Below are 14,181 nucleotides of genomic sequence, written 5' to 3' on the forward strand. Positions count from 1 at the left end.
GCTTTCCTTAGCAAAGGGTTATGTAAATAGTTTTCAAATTATAGATTATCTACTAAAAAAACTACAACAATACAAAGGCCTTTTTAATGTAAGTATGTAACAGTTATGTTACAGCTTAGGCAGCAGTATTTGACATTCACAGAAAAGGTTTTCAATATATAGAAAAATATATTTTCTAATTATGATGAAAATTGTTTAATAATTGCCTTATATATAAAACGATCTAATATAAAGTATTGCAAAGTATATCTGGTTTAATATTCTGTAATCAAATTGGCAAATAACATTGGCCTACAAATTTTTAACCCAAAACTTAAAAAAACAATCAGCTGTTGAAATTGTCTGCGAAATAATATTACAAGTAATGTTGTCTAATGCATTATTAGGTTTCATCGACTATAATTAATTATTAAATCTAATAGTCTACAGTTTATAATTGATTCTATAGACTATTTGATTTATTTATTAAATATTCCATTTACCCTAAAAACTTTAAACATTAGCACCCCTTAAATTTTTATTTTTATACATTTGCTTATTTCTTTCAAAATATAAATAAATTAAAATCTCCTAATATAAACAGTATTTGATATAAAACTATTAAAAATTTGTCAGCTTAGAAAATTTATAATACTTAGAAACACCATTAAAAATGTGTAAAACAAAAACCTCTGTCTGTCCTAATAATGTTGCATATACAGTGACAAATTTAATATACACATTAACCACCCTTATACATAGAAGGGTTAACAGAACACAAATATTGAACGACATCAAATTATAAATTGAGTTTAGACAGCAGCAACAAACACTAGACGTTCAACAGTATTAATAAAAATATACTTAGCGAAGGTCAAAACAAGTCCACAGCTATAAAGGAAAAGGGTTACAGAAGGATAAGTAGCGTTGAAAGTTCTTAACAAAATTGATAACAATTTGTATATAATCCTAGTAGCTACCACAGCCATGCTAACATAAATATGATGATAAATGAAACTAAATTATAAAACATTAATAAAATTCTACAGTTAAAATTAAAACACAATCAAGTCATCTTCCCCTTCCCATCTCTTTGTCTTCTTCTATTACGGACATATCTAAAGTGGTGGTTGTTTTTTTGAAAATTATTATTCAATAGTAAATTCAAAAGGACTAAGGGAGACATAAAAAATTCTTTTGATGTTTGTTTCGTTGTTTTTATTGTTGTTTACTCTTTGTAAAACATGAATTTGGTTTTAATCCGAATTTTATTAAGAATAACACAAAAAGTAAAAAAAAGTGTTAGATTTTATTGTGATTTCTTTTAACCAGTATTTAGTATAGTGTGATATTTAAAAGTGATTGCAATACAGATTATTTATGTTTGTTGCACACTGATAATGGCTTGGTGGCACGCAATGTACACATGTTTAAGTGAGCAATGTTTGAAGGGAGTTTAGTTGACAATAAATTTAGTTCATTTTTTTTTGTTGGGTGAATAAAGAATTATAGAATTTTATTGATAGTATAGCTGGTCGTTAAAATAGTGTGTTAATTTTTGTTCTTTTTTTATTATAGTTAGTAATAGTAAAAATGTTATATATTATTTGTCTGCTTTGTATTTTATAAGTTTTATATATAATACTTAATTTTAATACCTTGTTGTACTATAATGAAGAGGTTATTATATAATATATATGTCAGTTACATTAAAGTTTATCAAATAATTCAAAATAAACTTGTAAGCGAGCGTAGCTTATCTCTCCTTTATTGAAATATTATCACGAAATTTTTAAGATAACTCAATAAAATTTCGAATAGGACTATCAATTGCTCAAAGTACGTAGTGGACTAAAACAGGTATAAATCCATTTATTATTTTACCTAAGCCCTATTCCAGTATCTTCATGTATGCTAACATACTTTTTATATAAAAAATTATTTTTAAAAGATTATTGAAATTTTTTAAATGAACATAACAAACTGTTGCTAATATATAAAAAAAACTGTATAGCTTTTTATTAATAAACATGAAGGTTGCTCATATATCCTTTTTTTACCTTGCCGTCACTTCAAGTCCCCATAACACAAACTAAGTTCTAAAAAGCATTAAACATTTTTCTATGATATTTAATTTTTCTCAGGAATAAACTAACAGACTAAATAAATTGAATTGATTGTCTGCGTGTGATATTATTTAAGAATTTTAGCATAAAAAAACAAAATCATATTGTTATCAAAGCAAATAAATCGTATAATAATAAAATATAAACGAATATATTTTTTGTGTTCCTTATTAATGTATTAATATTGAAAGTCAAATCAACAAATGCCATCGTTGTTTACATGTACAAATAAACTTTATGAATGGGAAATTCCTAAATAATACAAAAGTTTTAGTGTACAAACAAACCAATTTATACATATACATATATAGGTACATGTTAAAATGTCAGTTCATTTATTTCCCATATTACTGTTAAAACTCATTGTCTTTTACGTTTCGTTTTTGGTGTGATAATATTTATTTGTATGCTTATAGAAGTAGATGTACATATAATTGAAACATATTTATTATTTTATTAAGTAAATAAACAACAGGAATATCTTTATTATTAAATAAACGTGTGTTATCGTAAGTCATAAAGAAATTAATGTCACAATTGTAAGGGAAAGAAAGGAGCAATAAAATCAAAGTTTTATAGTTATTTTAATTAGTTTTATGTATGTATTTTGATTTTTTATATGTTTGTGGTTTTTGATAAGTAATTTTTAGTTATTATTGTAATTTTTTTACTTCATTTTATTAAAACAGTTAACATTTTATAAGGGTTCTCTTAAAATTAATATTTTAAAATTAAATATAAAATCATACATAGTTTTTGGTCGAGTTCAATAAACATCAACCATACATAAATATATGTATGTAGAAACATTACAAAAATGTTATTTAACTCCTTATATATATTGTTTTTACACCTTGAGTCCTCCCAAAAAATACTTTGACAATAATTTATACCAAAATGCTTTAATTCTTGTTCAAGTGATTTGGTTACCAATGACAGAAATCAAATTTCTACATATGTACAATGAAAATTTACATAAACAATATATACACAATCTTTTAACATTTACCATTTTGACTTTGGTGACAGTTTCGTGTTTCAAACCTAAAAGTTTTTACACAATAGCATCAAGAAATTGAAGGAGCCTTTAAAAATTAACATCAACTTATGCAAATAAAATTAATACTTTAAGTCTTTATTAAACTAAAGGCCACAAAAGTTTGATGGTTAATGACAACTTAAGTTTTAAGGATTGCTACATCATCCTCTTTCCCAATATACTGCCTATATAAACAAAAGTATACAAGTAAATAGTGAAAGTAGATCCAGCAGTTATTGACAAAAACTTAAGTGCCTGACGAATCGTTAGTATGTATTTGTGCATTTTAGCATGTATGTATGGATAAGAGTGCTTCTTGTTAAGATTTAAGGCATTTTAATACTTATACAATTGATAAGCATAAGAAAACCTCTTATAAAATTTTTGCTTCTTATATTTCCATTGAGTTAACATTGCGTGTATGTTTTTTAAAATATGTTAATTTAGAATATGTGTGTAAATATTTAGGACGAACTGTTCAAACAAAAACCGAACCACTTAATGTGTCTATTAGAGGCCATAAGTTATATAACATTTCAAGAGTTTATATAAGAATTTGGAGGGGAATACATGGTTGAACTTAATTTAAAAGTAGTAAAAGTGCTTTAGTTTTTTATATTTACTATTATGACAATATTTGTTTTATCTATGATTTATTAACTAATTGAGAGAGCAGATATGTATTGAGGTTAATTGATAGTAAAGTAGTTTATTTATGCTCAGTTGACAATCATTACATATAACGATACAACTCAGATTGTGAATTGTACAATTGATTATAATAATTATTTATATAATTAGATTAAAATTTGTTTATACAACTATAATAAACTATTTTTCTTTTCAGAATTTAGTTTCTGTTATGAAACATAGTGGTAAGTATTACCAAAATATAACCATCATTTAAACGTCTCATTTTAAATTAAAACAATTCATAAAATATTCAAATATATTTGACTTAATACATTGGTAATACAAAGTCATTGTATTAAGAATAAATTTGGGGATATAACTATTGACATTTTTGAAAATAGGCATTTTGGAATAGTATAGTCGAATAGAGTATTAAAAAGCTTGAAAAACCACGGTATTTTTTTTTGTAGTTGTGAAAAAATTCGGACATCCAATGTCTGTCCGTCTGCTTATTTAATTCAATTATTTGGTGGCCCCATATATCTTCAAAATCCAATTCTTAGTTTTTCTTTCATATATATCGACATTGTCCAGACAGAAGCAGTTATGTGTTTTTTGTTTGGTTTTCGGGAGAAAACCAAACAAACTGATTTTGTTCCTAAAACCTGTACTTGATATGATTAAATGCCTTGGTAATTTAAAGGCAAAAAATGTATATCCACGGGATTTAGTGAGTATATATATGTATGACCAATAAAGGCATTTAATAGTGAAATAAAAAAAAAAATAATCGACAATTTTAACATGATCGTCGAAGCAATGACGATATGCTTTTAAGAATTTAAATATTTATTAGGACTATATTCATGGAAAAAATCAACTCATTTTGTGCGGGAATACTGTTCTTCTTTTTCATGAATTTTATACCAATCGAACTGATATAAAGACATTTAATAGTACTTGACGTGCTGTGATAAAAGCAGATGACCATATGTATTTAAAATAAAAAGTATAATCATCGGTTCAAAATCACTTTCTAATTCAATTTTGCTATATCTGTCGGTCTGTGTGCTCATGTTAACCTTGCTAAGGGACACATGCATTCGTTTGGTTTTAAAAATATTAAAGTTGGTCACCACAGCAAAATATGTATGTTCTCAAAGCCCGAAATTTGTATATACACTTTGATATCTCTGCAAAAATCGGCAAAACCATGATTTATATAAAATTTATTAAACCTTCAGAAATTGACTTGATATTTCATAAATCACTTATAAATATAATGAAAAGAATGGACTTTAATAACTAATATGTACAAACCTAAATTCTTTAACAAAATTTTTGAATTTTCAAAATTAATTCTTCCGAAAGAACAACAATGTAAAATTAATTCTGAGATCATTAAATTTTTTACATTCACTACCAATATCTCTGGTGGTTTAATTTTCGATAACGTTAGTCATAGTTCAATAAAATTTTGCATTTAAAATAGAGTCTAAAAAATTATAAACATTGTAAAAATATACGATTCAAGGGGTCATTTTATGGCATATATACATATATGTATTTTTTAAATACATAGAGTTTATATTAGAAAATAAAGCAAAAAATCCGTTTAAATATTTATGGTTTACTAACACGTAAATATTTAAATGGTACATTTAAACAAAAAACTGTAATTATGTTTTCATGCCAAGAACATTTTAAACAACACATATTTTACCACCCAGATTACCCAAATAAAAAATTACAAATAATTTGAAGGTGCTAATATTTTAACCGTAGACTATAATTAATTTTAAACACTCAAGAAATCCACTATAATTTTAATATTCTGATTTAACATTTAAACATACATAGTTTGTTTGTACTATTCTATATAGTGTTTTTTAAATTTTGTAAAAATTTACTAGTGGTTACAGAAAAGTTAGTAACAGCTTTCTTCGAGGTCAAATGGCATTTTACCATAAAATCCTTGACAACAAGTATCTTTTAAGATTATCAACGTCAACAAATAATGAAGTGTTCTTAAGGGGTTTCTTGCTCGACAACAGAGACTGTGTGACAGAGAATGTAGGAGAGAGAAAAGTGTAAACAAAACACAAAAAACAAACAACCTACCACTACAACTATGATACTGTAATATTGTTTGTGTGTGTAAAGAAAACAATACTCAATAGAGCTTTAAAGTCATCAGAGAGACATTATTTTGCCAAGAAGAAGAAATTAAAAAAAATGAGATTAAATATCACAGAGATTCATTTATTTATTTAATTATCTTGGGTACTACTACAATTTTCAGGATGGTAATGGTTTGGTATACTAGTTTGTAATATACATTTCTAAATGGTTTACATAGAGTTAAAACTAGCTGCAAATATTGAAATAGTAATGTACCATAATATATAGATATTATACTGTACTAAGAATTTTCTGAGCAATTTATTTTTTTAAATTTTCAGTATTAATTAATGTTTAACTGATCTGGAAGCCTTGAGTAAATTAATATTCTTTTACATATAAATCAATATAAATATTTAGTATAGGGGTTTTTATGCATAACTAATCTAAATCCATGTTAAGTTACACTTCCTCCTCCCCTCATTTTTTATATATTTTTTTCTAACAAATTTGTAATTAATTCAATATTTTCTTTTTTTATTTTGAGTATTTTGAATATAATTAGAAAACTTTTCTCTTAGTACATAATTATACAATAACGTTTTTTTGTGTTTTGTTGTTGCTGTGATATTGTCAACGCTGTCTTGTTTGTATTAAAACTGACTTTTGAAAATCTTTTAATTATTTAGTTTTTCTTGTATATATTCAACTATTTATAAGTATATCAGAGTGTGAGTTTTATTTGCGAATTAAGAACTTAACATAAATTTAATTCAATAAAAATCTGTTGTCAAAAGAGGAAAGCAAATGGTTGGAGAATAGAAAATGTCACTACTCATCAACATTAAATAAAATCATCGTTATAATAATGACCATCATAATCACATTCAATGCACTCTTGACAATTTTGTGTCTTTTGCAATTTCTCTTTCAATATTGCTGCTACAATAGTTGCTGTTCAAGTAAGTTACAATCATTTAAAGTTGCTACTTCTGTAAGTTGGTCATATAAGTGGTTAGTCTTGGAGATACTAAGACTACTACTGTGTAAATATTGCCCATCACACAAGTAAATGAGAGTTTTGGTGAGAAGGAAAAAACATCATAGGAAAAAAATATTTGTATATTGTGTAGAACATATAATGTGCCCAAAAAATATAAATATTGTTTTAATGCGTTTTATATTTTATACTAGTGTTTAAAGTTTACTTGCGTTAATGTTTTCTTTTGGAATTTTCTTCTCATTCCGATCACATCGCATTTAAAGAAAATCTTCCAGAAAAAAATTTTCTAACAAAGAAAGATTTTTCTATAGAACGCTAATGAACGAAATGAGACCCATCCAAGTAAAATTTATATATTTGAATAACTCTAGTGGACATACTACCACTTCTTCTAGTATTTATTATTGCCATTGCTACTCGCTATGATGGAACTGCTGCTTTATATTAGACAATGAAGTTTACAGACATAACATCTTTTTTAAACACTCAACAGTATAAAAACTAATCTCCATACAGACAGATATTTAAAAGAATACATTTAAATAATTTACAAATATTAACAAATGAAGTTTCCTTTTCATATTTAAAATTATCTTTTTTTATATAATTTTTTTTTGTCATTCTACTTGTAAAACATCGAAATATTGGTTGCAACCTATACTCTAATTTCTATGTATGTCCGTCCGCATTCTGTATAAACATGTTAGTGCCTAAATGAAATAAGTAGGCACAAAATATTCTTCATTGAAAATAGGCAATACCGGTCCACGTGTTAGAAAAGCCCCTATACAATTGGTGCACCTGAATTAAGATTTTAAAAATGATATATATATATACAAAATTGATGGCAGTTGTTATGAAACAGGCCATTGGTCGTATCCCTATAGATAATTCCTGTTCCTAAAATCACCTGGTTCATATTAATCTAATAATGAAAGTCCACCTTCCGAAATCTACTTTATCTTTACGACATATGATTTGCTAGTAGCTATATAAGATTCGACATAGCTGACTATAATTCTCTTGCTTGCTCCCTTTTGTTAATTTTCTCAATCAATTTGTATCTGATTAGTCTCAAAAACCTGTCGGGTTTATTTAATGTATGTCATCCGCAGTTAACTTAATTGCAATAATATTAAAGAATTTATTACTTTAGCTTCAGTTTTAAACTGAAAACAAAAAGAAACACATACAAATTGTTGACAGGGTGATGAAAGGATATCAGAATGAAGAAGATGAAAAATATATGGCATTCTCACATACAAACAATCAGCAGCAAACTGTAGTTTTAACTAAAACAAAATAGAACAACAAAAGCAAAGTAAGTAAAATAAACAAAAAAAATGAACTACAACGGAAAAAATTGTTGGAGACAAACAAAAAGTTATTAACGTTAATGGGTTGTGACGGTATTAGTGAGAAGGATTTTAAATATGGTCTCTTACAGTTAATGGCAACAACACTGGTGACAGCAATGTTGTTGTTGTTGCTGTTGCCTGTTGGTGATGCTGCCAGCTTTACTATTTTTTTGTTATTGTCATTGTTGTTACTGAGATTGTTATTAATATAGAGTGGCATTTCTTACTTTTTTCTTTACTTTCAATCTTAAATTTGTTTATTTATTTCAAAAATAAAGTTTTGTATTTAATGTAAAACATGTGTAATTGAAAAGTTTTCTATTATACATATTTAATAAATATGTATAATAGAAAGCTTTATATTTTTTTGCTTAAATTATTTTAAGAAATATTTTTATTGTTTATATTTTTTAAAGGAAACTTGAAAACTATTTATATTTTCTTAATATTATGCTAAAAATATTTTGATTTTTATGTATGCATGTTAATAGAGAGTAGCAGTGGTCACAAGCAATAATCGCCTAACATGAAAATCATATTTGCCACAAAATAATTAATAAAAATTTAATATTGAAAAATTGAAAAGTTTTATGAAATGAAAATTTAATTGATGTCTACAATAAAAATGGAAAAATAGCTTTTTAAAACGACTTAGACAATTAACTATACTTTTGCAATACATACATATTGTTATATATTTATGTATTTAAAACCTTGAAATTTTTCTTTAATTATTTATTTTCCTATTAAAAATGTAAATGTGTTTTGTGTAAATAGCTTTAATTTAAATTATTTTATTTATGGCAAATTAAGTTTGTTATAATGTAAAATTTACAATTAACATATTTATGCTTCATTAAATATGCAATTATAAATGGGAAAATATATTTTTGTATGTTTAAAGCTGATCTAATACTTATTGTGTGAAAGAGAAAACTGTATATAATTTTAAAGATTTAAATTTTTGTAGTAAATAAAAGTTTTAAGAAGAGAAATAATCTTTAGATTTAAAAGTTTATATGGAAAAATTGTTTTTAATTTTAAAATTCATGAAGTGCCAACAAATGCAGATATATGTATAATTTTTTTAAGTATACATATAAGGTTTTCAAAGTTGTATTTTTTCTATGATAAGTTATTATAACTTTGGTTTCAATGATTATTTTTTTGTTCCTTTTCGTTCTTCAACTGGTATTCTAATAATGAAAAACGAAATTTAGGGCCTGTTCCTTTAAATGCGAACGAAAAAATATTTTTTAGTTTTATATTAAAAACTATATAAAAACAATAAAAATTGTATATTAAAAACAATAAAAATTCGAAAAATTTTTATTGTTTTTTAATATAAAATGAAAATGAAATATTCTTTCGTATTTAGAGAAACAACCCGTATATATTCAGAGCACAGAGGTTTTTTGGTAATGTCTAGAGTATTCAATTATTCGGGGTTTTGTCTTATTCGGTTTATTCGACAAATAATTATTTGAATTTTTAAGTTAGTCGGTTAATAATCGGATAATTCAAAATTATTCGGTTAAACGATTAAGTTTTTTCTCAAATATTAGAAATTTTTTATTTTCATGTGAAATATTTTTTTATGTAAAGAAATTATGTAATTGAATATATGTTTTTGAGATTTATTAACGAGTTCCAGAATTTATACGTTTCAATGAACTAGAGTATAACTATTTATTGCTAAAACTTTTTAGAAATACTTTAGAAACACAACACTGTTCTTCAAAACTGGGTGTAGAAGTAAAGGCGATGTCATTATTTTCAAGATTGCTTTTCAGTAATTTCTAAAAGTATGTAAATCACAACAACTTATTACAATGTTTCTGAAGTATTGTTATAAAAATCATCCTAAAAATATTCTTCATTATAGAAAAGAAATTAAGGAATTAATACATAAAAAATTTGTTATAAAATATTGAAGTTTGTATAAGTATACAGTAATTTTACTATTAAATAATAAGTTTTCTTAATCGGTTATTTGATATAAATGATTAGATTTATTCGTTATTTGAAATTTGGCAATTTTAATTTATTCAAGCGATTAATCGTTAAAAATTGATTGATTAACCGAACCGATTGTAATGGCGTTCTTCAAAAAGGTATTTTTAATTTTCTAAAATAATGAATCTATAAATACAAAAATAAATTAAAAATGTGAATACAATTTTGTAGGATAGGATTTTTGGACCCATTTCGTTCTTTTTGAGTTTTCCTAATATTGAGTCATAAATTTACACATAAACAGTCCTTTAACTAATACTTCATATACTTTCTGTTAATTCGAATTAACTGAGTGGTACTCTTAAAATCTAAGGTAATGTTTCGTTCTGCAACTGAAAATTCAAATTAAACTCCCACAGATATAAAATTCTATTGAAATTATATTTTTTAATGAAACCGTTTTGGTCTTTTTTTCTTTAAACTGGTATTTTTTGTACTTTTTTAAATAAACCTAATTAAAATCTCTAAAATGAGATTTTTTGACACTTTTTCGGTATCCAAGTGGTAAATTTTTTTATTTTCATCTGACATATATATACAAAGGATATTTATGAAGTGGGAATTTATAACAGTTTACATTTTGGTAATTTATCATATACTATGAATTTTGTATAATATGGTACCTAGAAAAATAATATTAAGCACGCATTGTCTTGATGAAAACCCACAGTATTATTTATGAATACTTTATTTTATCACGATGACTGTAGTACACTCTATAATACTAGTATTAATTATACAATTATTAAAAATTATAGAATTAGTAATAATCACCGCCAGAAAAATGTTCCTTCAACTTAATAATGACCATGGATAAATTTTTTACAATTGTAATTTTTTCAGTAAATTGCATCATCTAAAAATAACGCAATATTCCCAAAGATTACTTATTAGTAAAAAAAATATCAAACTATGCATAAGTATTTCTTTCCTTAACTTATTAGCTTTATTTATGTAAAACATGTCTGAGTAACTCAAAATAAAAAAAATAAAATAACAAAAAATATAAAACAATATTATGTAATAAAATATAAAATACAATTAATTAACATTAAATTTAATGATGGCCTTATATAATTAACTTTCATTACAGCAGTATGTTAGTTTTCCATATATTTTGTCGTTATTAAGTCTTTTAATTTAAATTGAATACTGGTAACCAAAAAAAAAAAAATAATATAAAAAAATAAAACATATTAAGAACAAATTATTACACCACAATAAAGCCTTGACATGTCAAACGATATTTTACTTAATAATTTGAACTTTTCACTATGTTTTTATTTATTATTGTATATGTTTAATGTTAGTAGTTACATTTAATTTACATTACCAACCATTTTTGTTGCCCAAAGTGTTGTCAGTGTAATTGTAAAACTTACTGGCAAGAGAAAGTCTAATGTTGACAATATACATATACTACAGGCAATACCGTAATTACCTATATTTTGCCACAAATAAACCAATAGGTGGCTCGGTTATAAAATAAATGTGCCGCAGTTGGCAGTCAATCTTTCAGCCAGTCTGTTGAAAAGTTAGTCATTTGATTATTATTATATCTTTATTATTATATTTGATTATTATTATTATATTTGATTATATTATTATCATTTGATTGTTAATTTAAGTAAAAACAAAACTTTTTGAACAATAAATTGGTATAAATTAACGTATTTATTGTGTATATAGAGTTTCTGTATCTTTTAATTATTATTTAAAATAAAATGAAAAGAATTGTGTAATTAATTTATAAAGCCTATAGAATGAAAAACCTTTGATAAAAATGTTTGTGAATACGGCAAACATAATTTTTGCAAAATATCTTTTTCGTTATTAGAAATTTGTCAAAGTTTGTCCGATATATCTTTTTTGTGAGGCAAAATACAGCTAATTGCAAAAAAGATTATCTAAATTTGCCGTTTTTTTAATAATTTTAAATACCAATATAATTTAATGTAGTTGTAAAACATGAAATATATATAAAATATTTGACGTAACATGATAAAGGTAATTTAATCTTAGAAACACTCCCACATACTTGCCAAGCTAATTATCATTTTTCGTATATTACTGCAACGTTATGTTGTAAACTAATTTGTACATCTTTTTACACACAAATATCTACTAAATGTTTGCATATTTAATACATATGTTTATGTATGTAAGTATGCATACGCACATACACATAATACCATCACAAAAATATAATTTTAGTAGTATAATAAAAAACACATTTCATTTCATTTAATTGTATTGTAATTTACATACATTTGTATTGAATTTTTGGGGAAAGTTACATTAATTAATAATTTATATTAAAAATAAGTAGTATAATAGTTTTTTTTTATTCATAGTTTAAGAGAGCATATTTTATTAAAAACTTAATTTAATAATTGTTATAAATTTTCTATTACGAACCCTTAGGTAATAGAAATTAAGAAACCCTTGTGTCAAAGACTTAACTGAGTTGTAATTAGTTCATTATAAATATAGTATGTGTATTGGAAATTAATTACAAGGCTTTTAAGAAGCTAATCCTGTTATTGCTAGTCATTAATTATTATATATTAAATACTAATAAACCAGTTATTTTTATAGGCAAATAAAAGCTACTAAAATTGACTTAATTTTCAATGTTGTTTTACATCGTTTATAGTGTGACAAGTTTAATCAAATAATAAATTTTCCATTAGTTGTATCGATGTTGATAACGTTGTATATAAATATTGGTTCTACAATCAAAAATCGTGCGGGAATCATTTGTAAATGGAATAAGCGAAATTGACTTGAATTTACTTCATTTCGTTTAATAATTAACTAAATTTTATTAAAATTGATCCTCCTTCAGCTAATATGTTTTAGCATCTGGATGGTCACAATGTGCAATATTTTTCTCATCTGCAACTGAAACCATTCATGTTGAGGGACAAAGTCAATAAAAATGAGTTCAATTTCATTAGGATTGGGATTATTCAAAGTTTCTTTGGGTAAAAAAATTATCACATTTTTTTTAATAATTTAGCATTTTTTCTGATAGATATTTTACTAAATAGAAAATTAGTCTCAACTTTTACCGGAATTATTCTATAAATAAAAAAAAAAATAATAGTACATGAATGAAATCATTAATAGAGAGTTTTCTTTAAATAATGAATTAACAAATATTTTTAATAGAGAATGTTATCGAAATTTTTCATTCAAATATAATTAATACAACCAGTGAAAAATTCATAATGCTACCAACAATGTCACTATTTGATTTTGTACACATGTTTCTTTATTTTCTAATAGTTTTTTATATAATATGTATATATTTTCATTGATAATTTTTGCTTTAAATATTATTATAAAATAAACGTTAACAAATTCTTCATACAAAATGAAACTGAAGTTTAAGTTTGTTTAACTTTTTCAGAGAACTTCAGTTACATTTTTGTACTAAAAATGAAAAATTATAATCAAGAAATGGATAGTCAAAAAACCCAATAGTTGCTAGCATTGTGAATGTTGCTTAATACATATGTAAGTGATTTAAATTAAATATTATTCAAATAAAATATCTTTTAATTTATTTTAATTTAAGCTACATATAATCAAAAATACGAAATATATTAAAAATTCATGCAAAGTATTAATAAAACAGAAATCACGTTTAAACGTCTAATTGCTGTTAATATCTTTAACTAAATGTTTTTACCAAATAAACATAAATAAAATTAAATGTTAAAACTAAGTAAGTTCAATATGTATGCTTGTAAATTAGTATATATAATATTAAAGTAACGTTTCTTTGTTAATAATAATACAACTATATACATGAATCCCTTAATGTAATTTGCGTGTTTATAACAAATATACAATGTCTACTGCCAATACACATGAAAATGTTTATATAAAACAATCAAC

The 14,181-nt window shown here is 24.4% G+C and overlaps 1 protein-coding gene across 1 annotated transcript in view; it reads left to right on the forward strand.

The window, feature by feature from the left end:
• Positions 1 to 14,181, forward strand: part of LOC124419858 — a 200,648-nt gene that overhangs the window by 22,248 nt on the left and 164,219 nt on the right. Inside the window, exon 2 of the mRNA XM_046950701.1 lies at positions 3,992 to 4,019. The gene's annotated coding sequence lies outside the window, so the exon portion shown is untranslated. The remainder of the gene's footprint in view (positions 1 to 3,991; positions 4,020 to 14,181) is intronic.

This window comes from Lucilia cuprina, chromosome 4 (assembly GCF_022045245.1).
Source record: "Lucilia cuprina isolate Lc7/37 chromosome 4, ASM2204524v1, whole genome shotgun sequence".
NCBI classification, from domain to species: Eukaryota; Metazoa; Arthropoda; class Insecta; order Diptera; family Calliphoridae; genus Lucilia; species Lucilia cuprina.